The sequence below is a fragment of the Oryctolagus cuniculus genome, chromosome 4, assembly GCF_051225735.1.
Source record: "Oryctolagus cuniculus isolate XC-2025 breed Fujian yellow rabbit chromosome 4, ASM5122573v1, whole genome shotgun sequence".
Taxonomy (NCBI): domain Eukaryota; kingdom Metazoa; phylum Chordata; class Mammalia; order Lagomorpha; family Leporidae; genus Oryctolagus; species Oryctolagus cuniculus.
The window spans coordinates 64,820,470-64,842,174 of NC_142870.1; the positions used below are offsets into that span (position 1 = coordinate 64,820,470).

Below are 21,705 nucleotides of genomic sequence, written 5' to 3' on the forward strand. Positions count from 1 at the left end.
AATTATTTTTAACAGTTAATTTGAGGAAAAGTATACCTTCTTAGCTCTTTTCCCTTTTGCTCCATAAAATTGTACCATAAAAGGAATTCTTTGACTATCTTTAATTTTGACTATAACTCCAGAGCAAAAAAAAAAAGCCTGACTTGTGGAATGGTTGAAATTTTAAATATCTTTAAATCCAAGACATTGCACATCAGGAGTTTTTCTTTAGAGGCTAATGTTTCAATCTGGTTGTGGGGAGAAGGGAGAGTCATGTGTGGCCTGGTATGTAATAGGTAGCCTCTGAACCAGAACCTGGGGTTGTCACCCACTACCATTGTCTCTCTTGGTTCTTCTTCCTCGTTAAGTCCAGATGTTGATTTCCAGATATCATTGAGATCTTGGCTCCAGACTTTCTCTTCAGAGAAGGTATCCTGACTAACTGGTCTTAAGTGGCTTACTGTATTATTTTTATTCTTGTTGCTATAGCAAATTACCACAAATGCAGTGGCCTAATCATTGTGAATTTATGATCTTTGGTGCTAGAGATCAGAAGGTTAATATTGGTTTTACTTGGTTCGGAGCAAAATGTCGGGAACTGTGTTCCTTTCTAGACAATATTGGAGAAAATCCATTTCCTTTCCTTTCCCACTTTGTAACACCTCATTCCCTGGTTTGCAGTTCTCCTCCATCTTCCCAGTAATGATATTAGAAAACAAGCTCATTATTTTTAGCAAACAAATTGAAGAAAAGTATGCCCTCTTAGACATGAAAAGTGTATTTTAAAATGGTTTCTTTGATTATTTTTAATCCATGCAGTAACTAGAGAGAAAAAATCCTGACTTCCAGTATAGTTGAAATTCTAAATACTTTTAAATATCAAGCATGATCCATGTGGAGACTCAAATGGAGTTCCTGGCTCCCAGATTTGACCTGGCTCAGCCCTAGTCATTATGGCCATTTGGGGAGTGAACCAGCAAATGAAGACGTTTTTCTCTTTCTGCCTCTCCCTACCTCTCTGTCACTCTGCCTTTCAAATACATTTTTCTTCTATTTATTTTTTAAAGATTTTATTTATTTATTTGGGATATAGAGTTACAGACAGAGAGAGGGAGAGACAGAGAGAAAGGTCTTCCATCTGATGAATATCTGGCCGCAAGAGCCAAAACAGCCAGAGCTGGGCTGATCCATAGCCAGGATCCAGGAGTCTCTTTCAGATCTCCCACTGAGGTGCAGAGGCCCAAGCACTTGGGCCATTTTTTACTACTTCCCTGGGCCATAATCAGAGATCTGGATCAGGACAATAACTGGGGGCCGACGCGGTGGCGCAGTAGGCTAATCCTCCGGTTACAGCACCGTCATCCCGTATGGGCGCCAGTTTGAGTCCCGACTGCTCCTCTTCCAATCCAACTCTATGCTATGGCCTGGGAAAGCAGTAGAAGATGGCCCAAGTCCTTGGGCCCCTGCACCTGCGTGGGAGACCTGGCAGAAGCTCCTGACATTGGATCAGCACAGCTCCGGCTGTTGTGGCCATCTGGGGAGTGAACCAGTGTATGGAAGATCTCTCTCTCTCTCTCTGCTTCTCACTGTCTGTAACTCTGACTCTCAAATAAAATAAATAAAATCTTTGAAAAAAAAAAGACATTAACTGGAGTCCATATGGAATGCTGGTGCCATAGGTGGAGGCTTAGCCCACTACACCACAACACCAACCCCTCAAATAAATTTTTTAAACCTTTTTAAAATAGATGACTATCAGGCATGAACTCTGTGACATTTTTCCTCAGAGGTTTAGTGTTTAACTTCTAGTTACAACCTTTTTGTTGGGCACAGTTCGGCAATATCACATCTTCCATATCATTTTCCATCTTCCATTTCTCTCCCTCTCTCTCTCTCTCTCTCTCACCAGAGTTGGAGAAAATGCTCTGTCTTAAAGGATTTGTATTAGATTGGACCTACCTAAGCTGCCTCTCTCAAGGTCTTTAATCTTAATCTCATCAGTAAAATCCTATGTCATGTACATAATATGCGCACATATATATTACATAATATGTAATATGTAAGGTAACATATTCTCATATTTCCAGGATTAGGATATGGATGTCTTTGAGGACTAATTTTCCCACCTACCAAACTTAATTCTCTCCCAGTCACTTTTTATGATATATATTTTTTTATTTTTTAATAGGATTGCATGACATTTTCTTCCTTATATTTATTTATATGCTAATAATTTACTTATTACTATATAGTTATTATTGAAAAGCTTCTCTTCCACCCCATTTTCCCTACACTATTCTGTAATCTTTTTGATAATAGGAACTTGACCTACTTGATCTCAACAGCACCCTCAGCCCTGAGAGTAGAACCTGGCCTGAAGCAGGCACTCCATAGATCCTTGTTAAATGGATAAACTAGGTTTTGGTAATTGGTGTAAGCTTTAATGAAAGTGTGTTGCTTAAACTGATTTGAAGATTGGTAAGAGATTATTAGGTGAACATCAGGAAGTGAGCTTCCAAGCATGTGCAAGAGAGAGCAGGGTCATTGTGGAATCACAATACGATGGTGCTCTTGGAGAAGTGACCAAGGATGAGAGAGGCTGAAAATGAGTCCGAGCCAAAGCACTGGAAACCTTTAAGACTTCATCCTGTGTAATGAGAGCGACTGAAGAATTTTATATGGAGGAGTAACTTGATTAACTTTACATTTAGGAAGACATTATGTCACTGGTGTCATTGTCAAAGATTTCTTGGAGGAAGGCCAAGTGGAGACCAGGAAGCAAGATTTTTTTTCTATCTTCCAAGATTTGAGCTGATAAATCTAATGAATGCTAAAAGTGTTAATAGAAAATTGTTAATATAAAATCTATCTCTTCCTCTAGGTCATGTACATTACCATGATTGACCACTGCAGATAATACTCTTTCTCCTAGCAACTTTTGGAAGTCTAAGAACACAGGACTAAAAGAGTCCATTTTCTCAATATACAATTGTACTCTCACAACATACATGGAGGCTAAATCTCACAAGTATTACCCTGACTTCCAGTGCAAATTACAAGCCCTGGGTTGCTTTACCCATGCTTCTAGCTGGCCAGCTATAAATCAAGGTTTCCAAGATATCTTTCTCTGATGTTAACTGATTTTGCTATAATGGCTCAAAGAACCCAGAGAATAACTTGTTTACTTGTTTATTATAATGGATGTTACAAAGGGAAGCATAGGTGAGGTCTGGGGAGAGAGGCATAAAATTTCCATGCTATGAGTGTGCCACCAGGAATGTCCATTTGTTCAGTTCATCTCTCTTAATACTGTCTTTTTTTTTTAAGATTTACTCATCTACCTTAAAGCCAGAGTTACACAGAGAGAGAAGGAGAGGCAGAGAGAGAGAGAGAGAGAGAGAGAGGTCTTCCATCTGCTGGCTCACTCCCCAATTGGCCACAACAGGCTGGAGCTGAGCCTGAAGCCAGCAGCTAGAAGCTTCTTCTGGGTGTCCCACATGGGCGCAGGGGCTGAAGCACTTTCCCAGGCCACAGCAGAGAGCTGCATGGGAAGTGGAGCAGCCAGGTCTTGAACTGGTGCCCATATGGGATGCCAGCACTGCCCACGGTGGCCCCACTCACTAGGCCACAGCGCCGGCCCCTCTTAATCCTGTCCTTATGAGGCTTTATGGATAGCTCATTCCAAAGGTATGATTGATTACATCACTGGCATGAATGATCAGCCCTCAGCACTCTCCCCATTCTCAGAGTATAGAAAATAGGATTACAAGTCCTAGCCCTCTCTATTTTTGTCTCCATCTTTCCACTGACCAGCCCCTATCCTGAAGCCACCTAGAAACTACCAAAATCTCATTATCAATTTTAAAATCCATGTATTATGTTGGATATTCCAGAGATTTTAAGAATTACACCAAATACAGGAGTTTCTCACATTGTCATAGGTGGCACATGGAGCACAGCCTCCTTAAGTTGTTTTTGAAATCTTAAAGAGCAGAGGTTCATAAAGACCATTGCTATAATAAAAAGGAAACAGTTTTATATGTTCCAGTCTCACAATGTGATACAGAAGTTATATTTGGCAGGCTATTGGAGTAATCTTTTTCACACTTTCTTCCACTGTACAATGGTATTAAAAAAAAATGATAATTACTTGTGCAGTAAGAGAGAGTTAGAGACGACTCCAAGTTTTAATTGTGGGTGACATGAGTAATGAGGGTTTCAAAAACAGAACACAAAGATGACAGCAAAAAAATCTGATAGGCTCTTAAGGTTGTGAGACAATGTGTTTGGTTTTTAAACATTTATCTTCATGCTATATTCTCATTTCACCCCACCTCCTATTCAAAACATTTTATCCACAAACACAGGTGTTAAGCTTAGGAAGTTACAGACTTTCTTTCTTTTTTTTTTTTTTAAGAGAAAGGGTTTATTGGGGAACACTCTACAGACTAGAGTGAAGGGGGGGGCGAAGGAAAAAGAGAGGGAGACTGTAAGAGAAAGAGACAGAGAGGAGAGGAGCTAGCAAGGAGAGAAGATAGAGCAGAGAAGAGGAGAGAGGAGAGCAGAGCCAAGAGAGAAGAACCAAGAGCCAAGAGAGCCTGTTCAGGAACAGACCCTTTTAAAACTTCTCCTGAGGGCAGGCAGGGAAGCAGGAGCAGTGAATCCCATTAGGATGGGGTTGGAGCCTGGCTCAGGTAGCTGGGCCATGCAGCCACCTGGCTAAAACTGCGCCAGTTTCCTAACATTCCCCCCTTTTGTTTTTTATAAAGCAGGGTTTATATGGGATTATATTAGTCCCAAAAGTCCAGGAAGGGTAGAGGGACGATGATCTGTCTTTAGAGCTACTTCCTGCTGACATGGGGCGATGATGTACTCTTCGCTGGCATGGGGCGATGTCTCAGGCCGCTGTCTCCTGTGTGGGGAGCCGAGTATATCCCTGTAGCAGCATTTGGTTGACTGCCTGGTTGCTGAAGGCCTTTGTTTGTTCCATTATCACCTGCTGTAAACACTTAGACGCTGTAGTATAAAAGACAGGGTGAGAATAGAAACCAATGACCCTAAGAGTAGTATTAACCAGATAATGAGAGGATTTTATAGAGGTGAGGAAATGGTCGGGGGGAGGGTCTCTGGACCCTTGTGGGGACAGTTTGATGGATGTGGCTTAAAGCTGATTCCAGCCAAGACTGAAAGAAAGGCCACTTAATTTTTTCAGGTAGCGGGGTTTGTATGTAGAGAAATTGTGAACAATCATACAACATTAAGTGGGGAAGAGGACCATCAGTACACACAGGTTGGGAGTAGAGCCATTGGTGGTAGAGTAGAGGCTATGGTTACAAAGTAATGAGGCCCAAATGGGCCAGGCAGGGTCTAGAACAAAGGACAGAGTCATTATTAGAGGAGCTAAGAAAGGTGCTGTCTAAGCTACAAATAAGTTTTCTGACTGAGGGGAAGATAGAAGCTGACAGAAGGGGCTTGATAATAATCAGGTGGGCTTTAGGCCTAGACCTATATCTCTTTACATAGGGTACATCCTAAGGGAGGTGTGAACCTCCTTGGGGAAGGCACCCTGTTGACTTCCATTACCTACCTGGCCTGGGAGGAGAGCTGGCCAGGTGAAGGCAGGTGGCATCTCTAACAGAGAATTTACAGTTCTGCCTGCAATGTTACTGACCCTACTTGGCCATTTCCTCAGTTGTAGTGGTCACTTTGAAGTGAAGGGCTTTTCAGCTTAGAGCCAATAAGATCTGTGGCTCTGACCTGGTCGTCCTTCGACTCTAGGGCAGGTCCATTTCCAGTGATCCAACTCTTGGCAGAGCTGCCAGGGCTCTTCACAAGCTGACTTCTGCTGAAGCCCAGGCTTGCCATGTTGAAAGCCACTGCAGTGGACTGGCCTGTTGGGTCTTCTTGAGGGCAGATCACTGTACAGAACAGCCCTTAATAGGCCTGCCACCCATTGCTTCTGATGCCTAGCTTTCTTTTCCTCCTGGTTTTTGTTAAAGCAGACCAGAGGATGCAACAGACTTACTTTCTAACTGAAGATTTTTATGCAAAAGAGACAATCAGTTAGTGCTGTTCTGATGAAAGTAAAACAGACAAAACATCCGACAAACAACCAAGGCATGCCACAATATTTAATAAGTTGGAAAATGCTTCTCTCATGTCTCTCCAGTTTTCTCTCATTTCTCAAGTGACAAAGCTTGAAGATTTTAATAAAACTAATGAAAACTTACATATGAATACCTACAGATTCTATTACTATCTAGTTTGAAAGAAAAATAATTCAAAATAACAATTGGATTGCAGACTGTATAAGTCTTTATCTGACAAGAAATAATCATAATATTCTTCCTTATTGTTGGTGTTCAGGACTGCTTTTTTTTTTAAAAAAGATTTATTAATTTATTTGAAAGGCAGAGCTACAGAAAGAGGAAAACATGGAACTGGGGGTGGGGGAGAGAGATATTCCATTTGCCCAGTGGATCTACCCAAATGGCTACAATGGCCTGAGTTGGGCCAGACCGAAGCCAGTAGCCAGGAGCATCATTCTGGCCTCCCACGTATGTGGCAGGATCTCAACTACTGGGGCCATGTTCCACTGCTTTCCCAGGTACATCAGCAGGGAGCTAGATGTAAAGCAGTGCAGCCAGGACTTGAACGGTGTTCATATAGGATGCCAGTGCTGCAGGAAGCAGCTTAACCTGCTGTGCCATACTGCCAGCCCCAGGTGAATCATAACTGATGCATTTTAAAGACTCATTTTCAGGGAAATGATTTCACTAATATAAACACAAAGTGGTTTACATCATTGAGAAGTGGCTGGTAGTATATAGAGGTCCACAGGAATTACTGATGATCTGAGGGAAATAGAAAAACAAATTGAAAAATGGCCAATGTCCCAGGGCTGTAGTATAGGGGGAAAATCTACCACCTGCACTGCCGACATCCCATATGGACGCAGGTTCAAGTCCCAGCAGCTCCACTTCCGATCCTGCTCTCTGCTATGGCCTGGGAAAGCAGTAGGAGATGGCCCAAGTCCTTGGGCCCCTGCACCTATGTGGGAGATCTGGAGGAAGCTCCTGGCTCCTGGCTTCAGATCGGCGCAGCTCCAGCCACTGCAGCCAATTGGGGAGTGAACCAGCAGATGGAAGACCTCTCTCTGTCTCTCTGCCTCTCCTCTCTCTGTGTAACTCTTTCAAATAGATAAATCTTAAAAAAAAAAAAAAGAAGAAGAAGAAGTAGAGCAGCCAGGACTTGAACTGGCACTCATATGGGATACTGGCATTGCAAGAGGCAGCTTAACTCACTTTACCACACTACAGGCCCAGTGTTCCTGATTTTTACCCAAATAACTTGAAATCTTTTATCTACATAGAAACCTACATATTAATGCTTATTAGCAGCATTATTCATAATTGACCTAAACAGGAAACAACCAAGATTTCCTTCAATTAATGAATATATAAATAAATCATGGTAAGTCCACACAGTAGAATATTATTCAGCAATGAAAAGACATGAGCTTATTTTAATGGACAACCTCTGGCTGTCCACCTTGCTGCTTCCTTGCAAGCATATGGTAATGGTCACCCTAACTGAAAAGGGATGCCACCACAGGTATAGCCCTCAAAATACAGTCCATGTTGTAGCTGTTGTTAGCCTTTACTTAGCCTGCCTGACCCCTGCTGCTTCCTTTCAATGTGTTCAATAATTATACCTTTTCTCAAAAAGAAAGAGATAAAGAGAGAGAGAGAGAAAAAAAAAGAGAGAGAAGAAAAGAGAAGAGAAGAGAAGAGAAGAGAAGAGAAGAGAAAAAGAAAAGGAAAGAAATGAGCTATCAAGTTAAGAAAAGACATGGCAGGTGAGAGTATTTCAGGCATGGAAAGCCAAGACACTCTGGCAAAAAAAAAAAAAAAAAAAAAAAAAAAAGACTTAAATGAAAGATCTCTGTGAGTGAGATCCCAGTGGAAAGAACAGGTCTTCAAAGAAGGAGGTACCTTTCCCTGAAGGGAGGAGAGAACTTCCACTTTGACTATGACCTTGTCTAAATAAGATAAGAGTCGGTGAACTCTAAAGGCTTCCATAGCCTTGGAAACTCATGACTGGAGCATAGGGAGATTACTGATGCCATAAACAAGAGTGTCAATTGGTAAAGTCAACAACAGGAGTCACTGTGTACTTACTCCTCATGTAGGATCTCTGTCCTTAATGTGCTGTACATTGAGATTTAATGCTATAACTAGTACTCAAACAATATTTTTCACTTTGTGTGTCTATGTGGGTGCAAACTGTTAAAATCTTTACTTAATGTATACTAAACTGATCTTCTGTATATATAGAAAATTGAAAATGAATCTTGATATGAATGGAAGGGGAGAGAGAGCAGGAAAGGGGAGGGTTGCGGGTGGGAGGGAAGTCATTCCGGGGGGGAAGCCAATGTAATCCATAAGCTGTACTTTGGAAATCTATATTCATTAAATAAAAGTTAAAAAAAAAAAGAAAAGACATGGTGGGGGTGGTGGGGTGGTGGTGCTATGGTGCAGCGGGTTAAAGCCACAGCATCACATATGGGCACTTGTTCTAGTCCCAGCTGCTCCTCTTCTGATCCAGCTCTCTACTATGGCCTGGGAAAGCAATAGAAGATGGCTCAAGTCTTTGGGCCCCTGCACCTGCATGGAAGACCTGGAAGAGGCTCCTAGCTCCTGATTTCAGATCAGCCCATCTCCAGTCATTGCAGCCATTTGGGGAGTGAACCAGCAGATGAAAGACCTCTCTTTCTCTCTCTGCCTCTCTCTAACCCTGCCTTTCAGACAAATAAATAAATCTTTTTAAAAAAGAAAAAAGAAAAGGAATTACTACATAGATAAAAAAAATCAGTAGTTTCCAAGAATTGGGGTTGTGGAAGGATGAATTGGTAGAGTATAGGGGAGTTTTAAAGGTGAAAGTAATCTGTATGATACTGTAATGGTGAATGCATGAAGCTACACATTTGTTAAAATCCATGAAACTGCAACACAAGAGTGAACCCAGGCAGTGGGTTTGAGTCTTATTTGAGTCCCAGCTGCTCCACTCCTGATCCAGTACCCTGCTAATACACCAGGGAAGCCCTCTGTCACCCATATGGGAGACCAGGATGGAGTTCTAGGTTCCTGGCTTCATCCTGGCCCAGACTTGGCCACTGGGGCCATTTGAAGAGTGAACCAGCAGCTGGAACATCTCTCTCTCTCTCTCTCTCTCTCTCTGCCTTTCAAATAAATAAAATAATTTTTGTTAAAGAGTGAACCTTAGTGTAAACGCTCGACTTTAGTTAGTTATAATCTTCCAGCATTGCTTCATTAATTGTAACTTTTGCCTTTCAATGGGCCCACTCTGCACATGTGCTTTGAAAGAAAACAAACACCAGGTGCTGTATCATCAGAGAAAGAGAAGCTTTTATTATTATAAGGCAGCTCTTGTAGGAGACAAAACAAAATCCAAAAACCACCTCCCCATTCAAGAGAGGTTTGGGAATTTGTGGAATTAGAATAAATGAACTATGTATTGCAAAATAACAGGTAAAGAGAATTAAGATGAGAATTAACAAATCAAGTTTTTCTGGTGCAGCCACTGTGGAAGAAAGTATGGAGACACCTCAGAAATCTGAATATAGACCTACCATATGATCCAGCCATCTCACTCCTGAGAATTTACCCAAACCCAAAGAAATCAGCATATGAAAGTGATCTATATCCTCGTGTTCACTGCAGCTTAATTCACAATAGCTAAGATATGGAATCAACCCAAATGTCTGTCAACTGTTAATTGGATAAAGAAGTTATAGTGTATATATACACCATGGAGTACTACTCAGCTGTAAAAAAGAAAAGAAATCCTGTCTTTTGCAACAAGATAGATGCAACTGGAAACCATTATACTTAGTGAAATAAGCCAGTTCCAAAAAGACAGATACCATATATTTTCCCTGATCTGAAGTAACTAACAGAGTACCTACATGCAATGTATTAGAGTGAAATGGACATTTTGAAATTCCAAGATTGTGCATAGCCTTTGTCTCTTCTGTTGAGGAACAGTGTTTTTTTTTCTTCATACTATTTGTTGGGATCTTACTTAGTGTAGGGTTAACTTTACACTCATTAACTAAAAGCAGCTTTTTGTAAAAACAATAGTGGAATGGGAGAGGGAGGAGGAAGAGGGTTGGAGCATGGGTGGGAGGGAGAGTAAAATGGGAAGTATCACTATGTTCCTAAATCTATATATATGAAACACGTGGACCTTGTGTAACTTAGATAAAATTTTAAAAAGTTATGTTTTTGACATGAGTTACTTGTTCCAAGATGGCTGCCGAAACATCACGGGAGTTGTGTCAGTTACATTACCGTGAGCCACAGGGTAACTCTGCAGTCAGCCTGATTCACTCTGCAGATTCCGGGCACAATGCTGGCTGCAGCTGGTTCTGTCTAGTTTTATCGAGAACTATAAAAAATAGTCCAGTAGAATTTTAGTAAAGATAACTATTATTGGATAGCATACAGAGGTCATTATGGGATTATAGTGTGTTAGGCAACTAAGGGAAACTCACTGTTAAGCAAGGGGTGAGGGAGCCTTTATTGCCAGGGTTTTATCACAAACTTACCACATTAATGCAAGATGTTAACAGGCAAAATTACATGTGCGGGGATGATGTTGTATGGGAACGCTCCATTCCATCTTTCTGTAATTCTAAAACTGTTCTTAAAAAACAATATCTATCTTTTTAAGTGAAAGAAGACAATAAGGACAACTCTGTCAATACAAAACATCTACTTGCCTTCCAGAATACGTTGCTTGAAGAGTGAGTGATCATGCACCGGTTTTTCCCAGGATGGTAGAGATGATGTCTGTTGCCCAGGTGTGATTATTAAATGAGCCTTCCTTTGTTCTTAAGAATGTTCCATTTGGAATGATAAATTACACAGTCACTGTATGTAGCAGGGAAAAGGGAAGAAAGATCTTTTTAACATCTGCCTTTGATAGCAAGGAACTGGATTATGCCCTTCCTTTAGAACCCCATTTGAGCCTCAAATGGTTCCACTGAAGATGCTTGTGTATTCTCTAATTTGCAAATGAGAAATCTGAAGCTAATAAGGGAGAGTCAGTTACCCAAGTCTATACCATTCATCATTGGCTGAGCCGCACTTAAACTTTCAGTCTTGCGATGCCAAAGCTCATGCCCTTTTTTCTCCAGTACTTTAATTCTGGAGAAAAAAAAATTGACCTTTGAACACCTTTCCAGATCTCGAAAGTTTTTAAAATGTTCTATGAAACTCCATCTAAGAAGTTTGTGTACACTGCGTCAGGTATGAGAAAGCAGAGATTATATAAAAAGAATTTTATTTTAAAAACTGAGAGGATGGCTCACTTGGCTAATCCTCTGCCTGCAGCGCCAGAATCCCATATGGGCCCCAGATTCTAGTCCCAGTTGCTCCTCTTCCAATCCAGCTCTCTGCTGTGGCCTGGGATGTACAGTGGAGGATGGCCCAGGTCCTTGGGCCCTGCACCCACATGAGAGACCAGGAGGAAGCACCTGGCTCCTGGCTTCAGATCGGTGTAGCTCTGGCCATAACTCCCATTTGGGGGGTGAACCAATAGAAGGAAGACCTTTCTCTCTGTCTCTCCCTCTCACTGCCTGTAACTCTGTCAAATAAATAAAATTTAAAAATCTAAAAAAAATCTGAGAGGGGATGTATTTGACACATTGGTTAAGACGCTGCTTGGATCTTGTACAACAAAAACAAAGCCAGAGGCATCACCATGCCAGATTTCAAAGCATACTACAGGGCAGTTGTAATCAAAACAGCATGGTACTGGTACAGAAACAGATGGATAGACCAATGGAACAGAATTGAAACACCAGATATCAATCCAAACATCTACAGCCAACTCATATTTGATCAAGGATCTAAAACCAAGTCCTGGAGCAAGGACAGTCTTCAATAAATGGTGCTGGGAAAACTGGATTTCCATGTGCAGAAGCCTGAAGCAAGACCACTACCTTACAGTTTACACAAAAATCCACTCAACGTGGATTAAAGATCTAAACCCCAGAGGCACAGGTATTCAAAGTCAAAATTAACAATTGGGATTACATCAAATTGAGAAGTTTCTGTACTGCAAAAGAAACAGGAAAGTGAAGAGGCAACCGACAGAATGGGAAAAAATATTTGCAAACTATGCAACTGATAAAGGATTAATAACCAGTATCTACAAAGAGATCAAGAAACTCCACAAAAACAAAACAAACAACCCACTTAAGAGATGGGCCAAGGACCTCAATAGACATTTTTCAAAAGAGGAAATCCAATGGCCAACAGACACGTGAAAACATATTCAGGATCACTAGCCATCAGGAAAATTGCAAATCAAAACCACAATGAGGTTTCACCTCACCCCGGTTAGAATGGCTTACATACAGAAATCTACCAACAACAGATGCTGGCAAGGATGTGAGGAAAAAGCAACACTAACTCACTGTTGGTGGGAATGCAAACTGGTCAAGCCACTATGGAAGTCAGTCTGGAGATTCCTCAGAAACCTGAATATAGCCCTACCATTCAACCCAGCCATCCCACTCCTTGGAATTTACCCAAAGGAAATTAAATTGGCAAATAAAAGAGCTGTCTGCACCTCAGTGTGTATTGCAGCTCAATTCACCATAGTTAAGACCTGGAATCAACCTAAATGCCCATCAACAGAAGAGTGGATAAATTATGAGATATGTACTCTATAGAATACTATACAGCAGTAAAAAAAAATGAAATCCAGTCATTTGCAACAAAATGGAGGAATCTGGAAAACATTATGCTCAGTGAATTAAGGCAGTCCCAAAAGGACAAATATCATATGTTCTCCCTGATCGGTGACAACTAACTGAGCACCTAAAAGGAAACCTATAGAAGTGAAACTGATACTATGAGAAACAATGACTTGATCAGCCCTTGTCCTGACTATTGAGGAACAGCTTACTATTTTATTTTCTTAGTATTTTCTTGTTCTACTTAATACCATTGGTTGAACTCTTTAATTAACACACAATTACCCTTAGGTGTTTAAATTTAACTGAAAATTGATCTTGTTAAAAAAAAATAATAGTGGGAATAAGAGACACATGCTCACTTGGACTTACCCCTAATGGTAGAGCTAGAAACATGCCATGTGATTGCAAATTCCATTAAGGTGGCATGTACCAATACCATCTCACTAGTCCAAGTGATCAGTTTCAGTTCATAATTGATCATAATGATAGGATTAAGTGTCAAAGGGATCACATAAGCAAGACCAGTGTCTGCTAATACTAACCGATAGAATTAAAAAGGAGAGAATGATCCAACATGGGAAGCGAGATACACAGCAGACTCATAGAATGGCAGATGTCCTAAACAGCACTGTGGCCTCAGAATCAGCCTTTATGGCATTCAGATCTGGTTAAAAAGCCCATGAGAGTTTCTCAGGCATGGAAAGCCAAGATGCTGTGGCAAAAAAAAATGACCTACATGAAAGATCTCTATGAGTGAGATCTCAGCGGAAATAAGGGATCATCAAAGAAAGAGGTACCTTTCTCTGAAGGGAGGAGAGAACTTCCACTTTGATTATGGCCTTGTCTAAATAAGGTCAGAGTTTGTGAACTCAAGAGGCTTCCATAGCCTTGGCAGCTCATGACAAGAGCCTCGGGTGATTACTGACGTCATAAATAAGAGTGTCAATTGTTAAATCAACAACAGGTGTCATTGTGCACTTACTCCCCATGTAGGCTCTGTCATTAATGAGTTGTACTATGTGAATTAATCTAAAACTAGTCTTCAAACAGGACTTTATACTTTGTGTATCCGTATGGGTGCAAACTGTTGAAATCTTTATTTAGCATATACTAAGTTGATCTTCTGCATCTAAAGATAATTGAAAATGAATCTTAATGAAGAATGGGATAGGAGAGGGAGTAAGAGATGCAGTGGTTCATGGGTGGGAGGGAAGTTATGGGAGGAAAAACTGCTATAATCCAAAAGTTGTATTTTCAAAATTTATATTTATTAATAAAAGAAAAAATTTTTTAAAAATGCTGCTTGGGACACCACATCCAATATCAGAGTGCCTGGTTTCAGTCCTGGGTCCTCCTCCAATTCCAGCTTCCTGTTAATGTGTGCCTTGGGAGGTGCAATGATGGCTTAGGTAGTTATGCCCCCACCATCTACGTGGAAGAGTGGATTGAGTAAATTTCTGGCTTGGGGGCATTTGGAGAATGAATTAGGAGATGGCAGCTCTCTCTCTCCTTCTGTATGTCTCTTCTCTCTGTCTGTCTCTGTAGACTTCAAAAGATAAGCACATTTAAAAAGAACTCTTGAGAAATGTTTTGTCAATAAATTATGATGATGTCACAGGTAATGCCTGTACTATCTCTAGATAATCTGACAATAAGGATGTCTATAAGATATTATTTCCCATAAATCTGATGGGTAGCACCCAAATTTATTGTCTAAGCTGAATAGACCAGAGAAAAAGTATAAATTTATTCCACCATGTCTCTTCAGGCGGAGTCTTTGGAGACATAATGAGTCCTGCAGGCTATGGCAGCTCCCATTGCTGGCTGACTGCAAACATCAGATGCATTTTCTCCCCCAACATTTCTGGGTTCATTTCAAAAGCTGCAGGTTTCTGGACAGTTCCATCAAGAACATTCTTCTACTTCCCTCCCAAATTCTCAGAGTGCATTTTCCATCTTTCCAAAAAATGACATGAGGCGGCATAATATTTTCTGTTGTTGCAAAATAATAGTAGTAGCAGCTATATTGGAAATTGTTGCATGAAGGATCCCTTCAAAAGATGATTTAACTTCCCTATCCAATTAGAATTTTAAAAAGCAAGTAGTGAACATTCCTCTGTGCATGTTGCTGTGGGAGGCAAGTTGGATAGCAAAGTGAGCAGCAGCTCTGCGCTCAGAGGGACCTACACTGAGTTCCAGCTCCACCACTTTGAGTTCTGCCAATAACACCTTTGCATTCTAGACTTCTTTGTTCCTCTCTGTCCCTGTTTCATTTTGTGGAAAAGAGAAGCAGTAAAAGTAGCTATCTCACAGAGGTTTTGTGGGCTTAAATGAAAAAGTATATAAATGGTGTATATAAATGGTGTAGCCCAACAAAGTAAGTTCCGTGAAGGTAGGAGAGGCTTAGGCTACACAATTTAGATATGCAGTTTCATGTAACAACTTTTAAAGTATGGTCTAAGCCGGCGCCGCTGCTCAGTAGGCTAATCCTCCGCCTTGCGGCGTTGGCACACCAGGTTCTAGTCCTGGTCAGGGCGCCGGATTCTGTCCCGGTTGCCCCTCTTCCAGGCAAGCTCTCTGCTGTGGCCAGGGAGTGCAGTGGAGGATGGCCCAAGTCCTCGGGCCCTGCACCCCATGGGAGACCAGGATAAGTACCTGGCTCCTGCCATCGGATCAGTGCAGTGCGCCGGCCGCGGTGGCCATTGGAGGGTGAACCAACAGCAAAGGAAGACCTTTCTCTCTGTCTCTCTCTCTCACTGTCCACTCTGCCTGTCAAAAAAAAATTTTTTTAAAAAAAGTATGGTCTAAAGAATTCTGGGGAGTCCCCAAGGCTCTGGGAGGAGTTCCATGAGATCAAAACTGCTTTAGTGGAAATATTAGGAAATTTTTGGCCTCACCAGTCTTAGTCTTACTTAGGTGTAAAGTGGAAGTTTACAGAAACTTCTGGTAACAGACAGAACATAAAAGAAAATAAAGGAAGCTAACTGCTTTCTAGTAAACCATACATTAAAAAGATTTGGAAAGCAGTAAAATAATGTCATGGTCCTCACTATATTTTTTATTTTGGAAAATAGAGGTCTTTTACATAAAAATGTTTCTGTTAACACATAATGGTTTTATATTACTAAGTAAATTAATGAGTTTGTTTTTATCATTTATTTATTCATTTAACTTGAGAGACAGACAGAAAGAGAAATCCCATCTGTTAGTTCACTCTCCAAATTCCCACAATGGGTCCTGGTCCAGAGACAGAAGCCAGGAATCAAGAACTCAATCCATATTTCCCACATGGGTGGCAGAAACCCAACTAACTGAGCCATCATCTGCTGCCTCCCATGGTTCACATTACCACAAAGCTGGAATCAGGAGTAACGCTGGGACTCAAACTCAAGCTCTGTGATATGGGATGTGGGCATCCCAAGTGGTGTCTCAAATGCTATACCAGATGCCCACTTCTAAATGCGTCTTTTTAAATGGTTCATTTTTCGTTTATAATACAGTTAATATCAATAACCCACACAATCAAAACCCGTTGGGACTTAAAGTAATTTCTAAGAGTACAAAGGGCTCCTGAGACAAAGAATCCTGAAAACCACTGATCTAGCACAAGTCTGTCACAAAGTAACCATCTAATAAATCATTATTGAATGCCTAGCATAAAGCCTGGCTTAGGTTAACCGTTAAATAAATGATCATGCTGCTGCTAGTGACGTGTGGATAATGGTGATGAGAATTGTGATGCGAAGTAGGATGAGAGCCTTACACACAACTGAATAAACAACAGTCATTTTTTAGATTAAAATCATATAGAAGTTAGAATTTAATGTAACATGACAATAGGTCTGATCTGATTTCATCATCATTTAAAAAATCATCTATTATTTTTCACTTTATGTTCTGTGTGGGAGCAAACTGTTGAAATCTTTACTTAATGTATGCTAAACTGATCTTCTGTATATAAAGAGAATCGAAAATAAATCTTGATGTGAATGGAAGGGGAGAGGGAGTGGGAGAGCGGAGGGTTGTGGGTGGGAGGGACGTTATGGGGGGGAAGCCATTGTAATCCATAAGCCGTACTTTGGAAATTTATATTCATTAAATAAAAGTTAAAAAAAAGAATTTAATGTAACAGAATTATTTTCAATGCGTAGACTTTTTCTTAGTTATTCTTCTCTTGATGAAGGTATTCATTCTCTTCCTACCTAAAATGCTTTAGAGTTGAGTCAAGGTGTGAAAAATTCAGGATGTTATGTAGGCCCCAGACTGAATGAGCTGGAAGGCAGTCTCTCTGGATGCTGCAAATTAAAATGCAGCATTTACTCTGAAAATTGCATGCCTCTACAACTTCTCCTGAGACTGGAGGGTAGCAGATCCCATCTCCCTATCTGTCCTCTCAATTTATCTTTTCCCATGCTTGTTCTAACCTAGTTACTGAAGGAATATGGAGTTCCATTTTATGGTTAGTGTTTCTGGTTATGCTGATGCATTGACTCTCCAGGAAGATGAAAAAAAAAAATCTCTGGTTTGTAGTGTTTGCTGATTTCCATGTAATATATGTTCCCACCATGGCGTTTTAAGCTACAAATGTGATGTCACTAAACTCCAAGCTGGGATGAGAAGAATGTAACTTACTCTTATCAGGTGGTTCGAGCTGGCTCCAAGCACACCGCTGGTTCTGGTCATCTATTTTGATGGCAATCAAGTACAAATGCCTGCTGAGTTTCCCTACCTCTCTTATAGCTGATCCCACCCTCTCACCCAGTTCTGTTATGCAACACTCTAAGCCAGTCAATATTCTCAGGTCCTGGTATTATTTCCTGCTACTTCTGCCTTTCATCCTTCAACTAATATTGTCACCTTAAGGTCCCAAGACCCCTACTTCAAACTTCTGCTTACTCATTTACTTCCCAAATTTTTATAGACAAACTAAAGTTCTTTTCACCATAAAGTCCTCTTTTTATGTTTTTTTAAAATCACTCTTTTTGAAAAAGACTTATATTTATCTTAAAGGCAGAGTTGTAGAGAGAGGGAAACAGAGGGCAAGAAATCCTCCATCCACTGATTCACTCTGCAAATGGATGCAGCAGCCTGCCCGGACAAAGCCAGGAGCATGAATCTCCAGTCTGGGTCTCTCACATGGGTGGACGGGCCCAAGCACTTGGGCCATCTCACACTGCTCTCCCAGGCACATTAGCAGAGGACTGGATTGGAAGTATAGCAGCCAAGACATCAACCAGTGACCATACGGGATGCCAGCATCACAGGCAGTAGCTCAACTGATTGCACCACAACACCAGCCCCTAATGCTATTCTTCTAATTGTACATGGTATTTATAGGCTAGAGTCTGATAATTAAGTATGTGTATATAATGTGTACTGATCAAAATGAAGCAGTTAATGTTTCCCTCTATGTGTCATTATTTTGTATTTGGAGTCCTGGATCATTTATCTTCTATTTGTTCATAAAATATGTAACAGTTTTTGAATTATGTTCAACCCACTGAGTTGCAGGACACTCGAGGTTTTTCCTTATATCTAACTGTGTTTTGGTACCTGTTCTCCAACCTTCCCAGGAAAGCTTTCTGGAAATACATAAATATTTTCCTTGTGTCTCTCCAATAAAATAATAGGACACAATAAGAGATAATATTTAATCTTACTGCTGGTGATATTATCGATTTTCCAAAATATGTCAGTAGGGGATTATCAAAATAGTTCAAAACTGCATGGAGAGAACTGCACTCTTAACCCTGTCATTAATATACCAAGTGGTCATGAGCAAATCATTCAAATGCTCTGAGATTTTCATTTGCAAAATTGAAGGTAATGGAATACATTATTCAAAGAATACTTTCTGCTCCTTAAATTCTACTGTTCCCTATAAGAAAAATACTTTTTATAAAACAAATCACAAGACCTACTCACATTCTTAAAATCCAACATCATTTTGATTTTGCATGTCAGCTTCACCATGCATTATTTATAATCACCTTTTTCTTATATCTCATAGGAAGAGTAATTCTGTTCACCAATAGCTTTCATCTCAGTTCCTCTGTAAGATAATGTTCACACCTTTTCAACAGATAAAATGACATGTTAACAGTTTCTGATGAGTGATTAAAATAATAATTTTAACTAAGTTTGTAAAAGTGACCATGTTAAGGAATTAAATGTACACAAAAAGGTACACAGAGAAAAAAACACTCCTTAGATGAAAAATTGTGATTCTGAAGTACTTTTAAAATGGTTCTGATTCACTCTGGCCTCAGAATCAGCCCTTAAGGCATTCAGATCTGGCTAAAAAGCCTATGAGAATATTTCAGGCATTGAAACCCAAGACACTCTGGCATAAAAAAAAAAATGACCTAAATGAAAGATCTCTGTGAGTGAGATCCCAGCAGAAAGAACGGGAAATCAAAGAAGGAGGTACCTTTCTCTGAAGGGAGGAGAGAACTTCCACTTTGTCTATGGCCTTGTCTAAATAAGATCAGAGTTGGCGAACTCAAGGGGCTTCCATAGACTTGGCAGCTCATTTCAAGAGCTTAGGGTGATTACTGACATCATAAATAAGAGTGTCAATTGTTAAATCAACAATAGTAAGCCGGTGCCGCGGCTCACTAGGCTAATCCTCTGCCTTGCAGCGCCGGCACACCGGGTTCTAGTCCCGGTCGGGGCGCTGGATTCTGTCCCGGTTGCCCCTCTTCCAGGCCAGCTCTCTGCTGTGGCCAGGGAGTGCAGTGGAGGATGGCCCAAGTACTTGGGCCCTGCACTCCATGGGAGACCAGGATAAATACCTGGCTCCTGCCATTGGATCAGCGAGGTGCGCCGGCCGCAGCGCGTCGGCACAGCGGCCATTGGAGGGTGAACCAACAGCAAAGGAAGACCTTTCTCTCTGTCTCTCTCACTGTCCACTCTTCCTGTCAAAAAAAAAAAATTAAAAAAAAAAAAAACAATAGGAGTCACTGTGCACTTACTCCCCATGTAGGATCTCTCTCCTTAATGTGTTATTCAATATGAATTAATGCTATAACTAGTACTCAAACAGTACTTTACATTTTGTGTTTCTGTGTGGGTGCAAACTGTTGAAATCTTTACTTAGTATATACTAAATTGATCTTCTGTATATAAAGATAATTGATGGTGGGAGGGAGGTTATGGGGGGAAAAACCTGCTATCCAAAAGTTATACTTTGGAAATTTATATTTATTAAATAAAAGTTAAAAAAAGGAAAAATAAATAAAATGGTTCTGATTAAGTATTTCCTGTATGACCATATCTTCATGATCTCAAAGGAGCCCTTAGGAAAAAATGATCTAAGAATATACTTGTTCACATGCAGTTTCATAGAAAGTTTAAGATTATGTGATGAGATTCACTTCTATACTCAAATAGAGCCACACTATATTCTTAAGAAAAACAAAACTAATCCCATGATCCTTTACTTTATCTCTCTCTGGAGACTCCAATTTTTTTTTTAATGTCTAGGCTCGAGTCTAGCTCTGGTCTTTTCAGAATCTTGTGCTTATTTTCTGCTTGCCGCCATTAACTCAGTGTGTGGTAAGGTAATTGCAAGGCAAGAGGCTGTGCATAATCCTTTTTGCCTGGTTTGACCTGGTATTCTGGAATTCAAGTTTCACAACTAGGGACAAGCCAAACAGCTCAAGCTGATGTTGAATGCAAATTTTCAATCTGTTTTCTCAGCATGAGAAGTGGAAAAATCAAGTAAGTGAAATTAGAATTCCTCCATTTCTTAAAACCTTCAGAGTGGTGGGGGAGCAGCAACATTACCATCCTTGGTTTGTTAGAAATGCAAAATGTCAGACCTCAACTTCTACTGATTTGCTTATATTTGCAATAGACCACATCCAACAAACAACTGATCTATGCTTGAGTTTGTTCACTCCCAGTACTCCTACCTCATAAGGCAGCTCTTTCCAATTTGTTCTTCTTTCCAAACTTCGTAACTACTACTTCAGAAAATATTGCTTTAATGATAATTTTCTCTTGCTCAAACAAATCATTCAATGTTCAAATTCATTAGTCCAGAATTCGAAGCTAAACGCAATTGGAAGCTTCCCATCCTTAGTTTTTGCAGTCTTATCTGTATAGTGTCTTTACTCCAAAAAACATATGTGTACCTGTGTTGCATGACAACCACAAATGCAGGCCCACAACCTTCTCTCTCTCTCTTTCTCTCTCTCAGGGACTCTTTCTTTTTCTCTCTCTTGTGTAAACTCTATTCAGCCATGTCCTGTCACCCCAGCCCCTGCCCACCCTACCCACCACACACATACACACTGTGATTTGCCTGTCAGGGTAACATTTTAATTAGTTTTATTAATATTTGGGTTTGGTGATGTCAACAGATCAAGAGAGATAAAGAGATGATTTCTTATGACAAGACAGTCTGTCAGCCATAATTCCCAAGGGAAGGAAGTATGCTGTGGAGGAGCTATCACAGGGAAGTACCAGGATCAGTTAGGAGACAGTGAGATGGGGAATTCATAAGCAAGAGCCTGAAATACGGTTTCTGTAGGAAGAAGCAGGTAAGACAATGCAAGCAAGCTTAGAATTAGTTTGAACAATTTCATTAGCCTCTGGGGTACAAGGGCTGCCCAAGTTGTCTAGGGCATGGCCCTGAAGTGATTAAGGCAGGTGGATAGTATCCTGGAATATGAAAGCCTGATAAAGAATGTATTTGGAAATATGGGTTCTGCATTGGTTGATTTGCATTTGGGAGACATGCACAAGCCAACTTATTTACCATTTCTAGGAACTGGCTATCCCTGTCAAAGTGCCTCCAGGGCAGCGAGGCCCCAGATGTCAAGGCATCAGACAGAAAAACATGATTAATATACTCCCTAAAAAAACTCAGGAGGGCTTTTTTTCTGTCTGTAGCAGGAACATTTGTCTTTGTACTTTCCATGGGAGGCTAA

General features: G+C 40.6%; 1 pseudogene; it reads left to right on the forward strand.

Moving 5' to 3' along the window:
* Window positions 1-10,310: 10,310 nt before the first annotated feature.
* The window catches only part of LOC100352430 (CXXC motif containing zinc binding protein-like), a 63,179-nt pseudogene continuing 51,784 nt past the window's right edge, over window positions 10,311-21,705 (forward strand).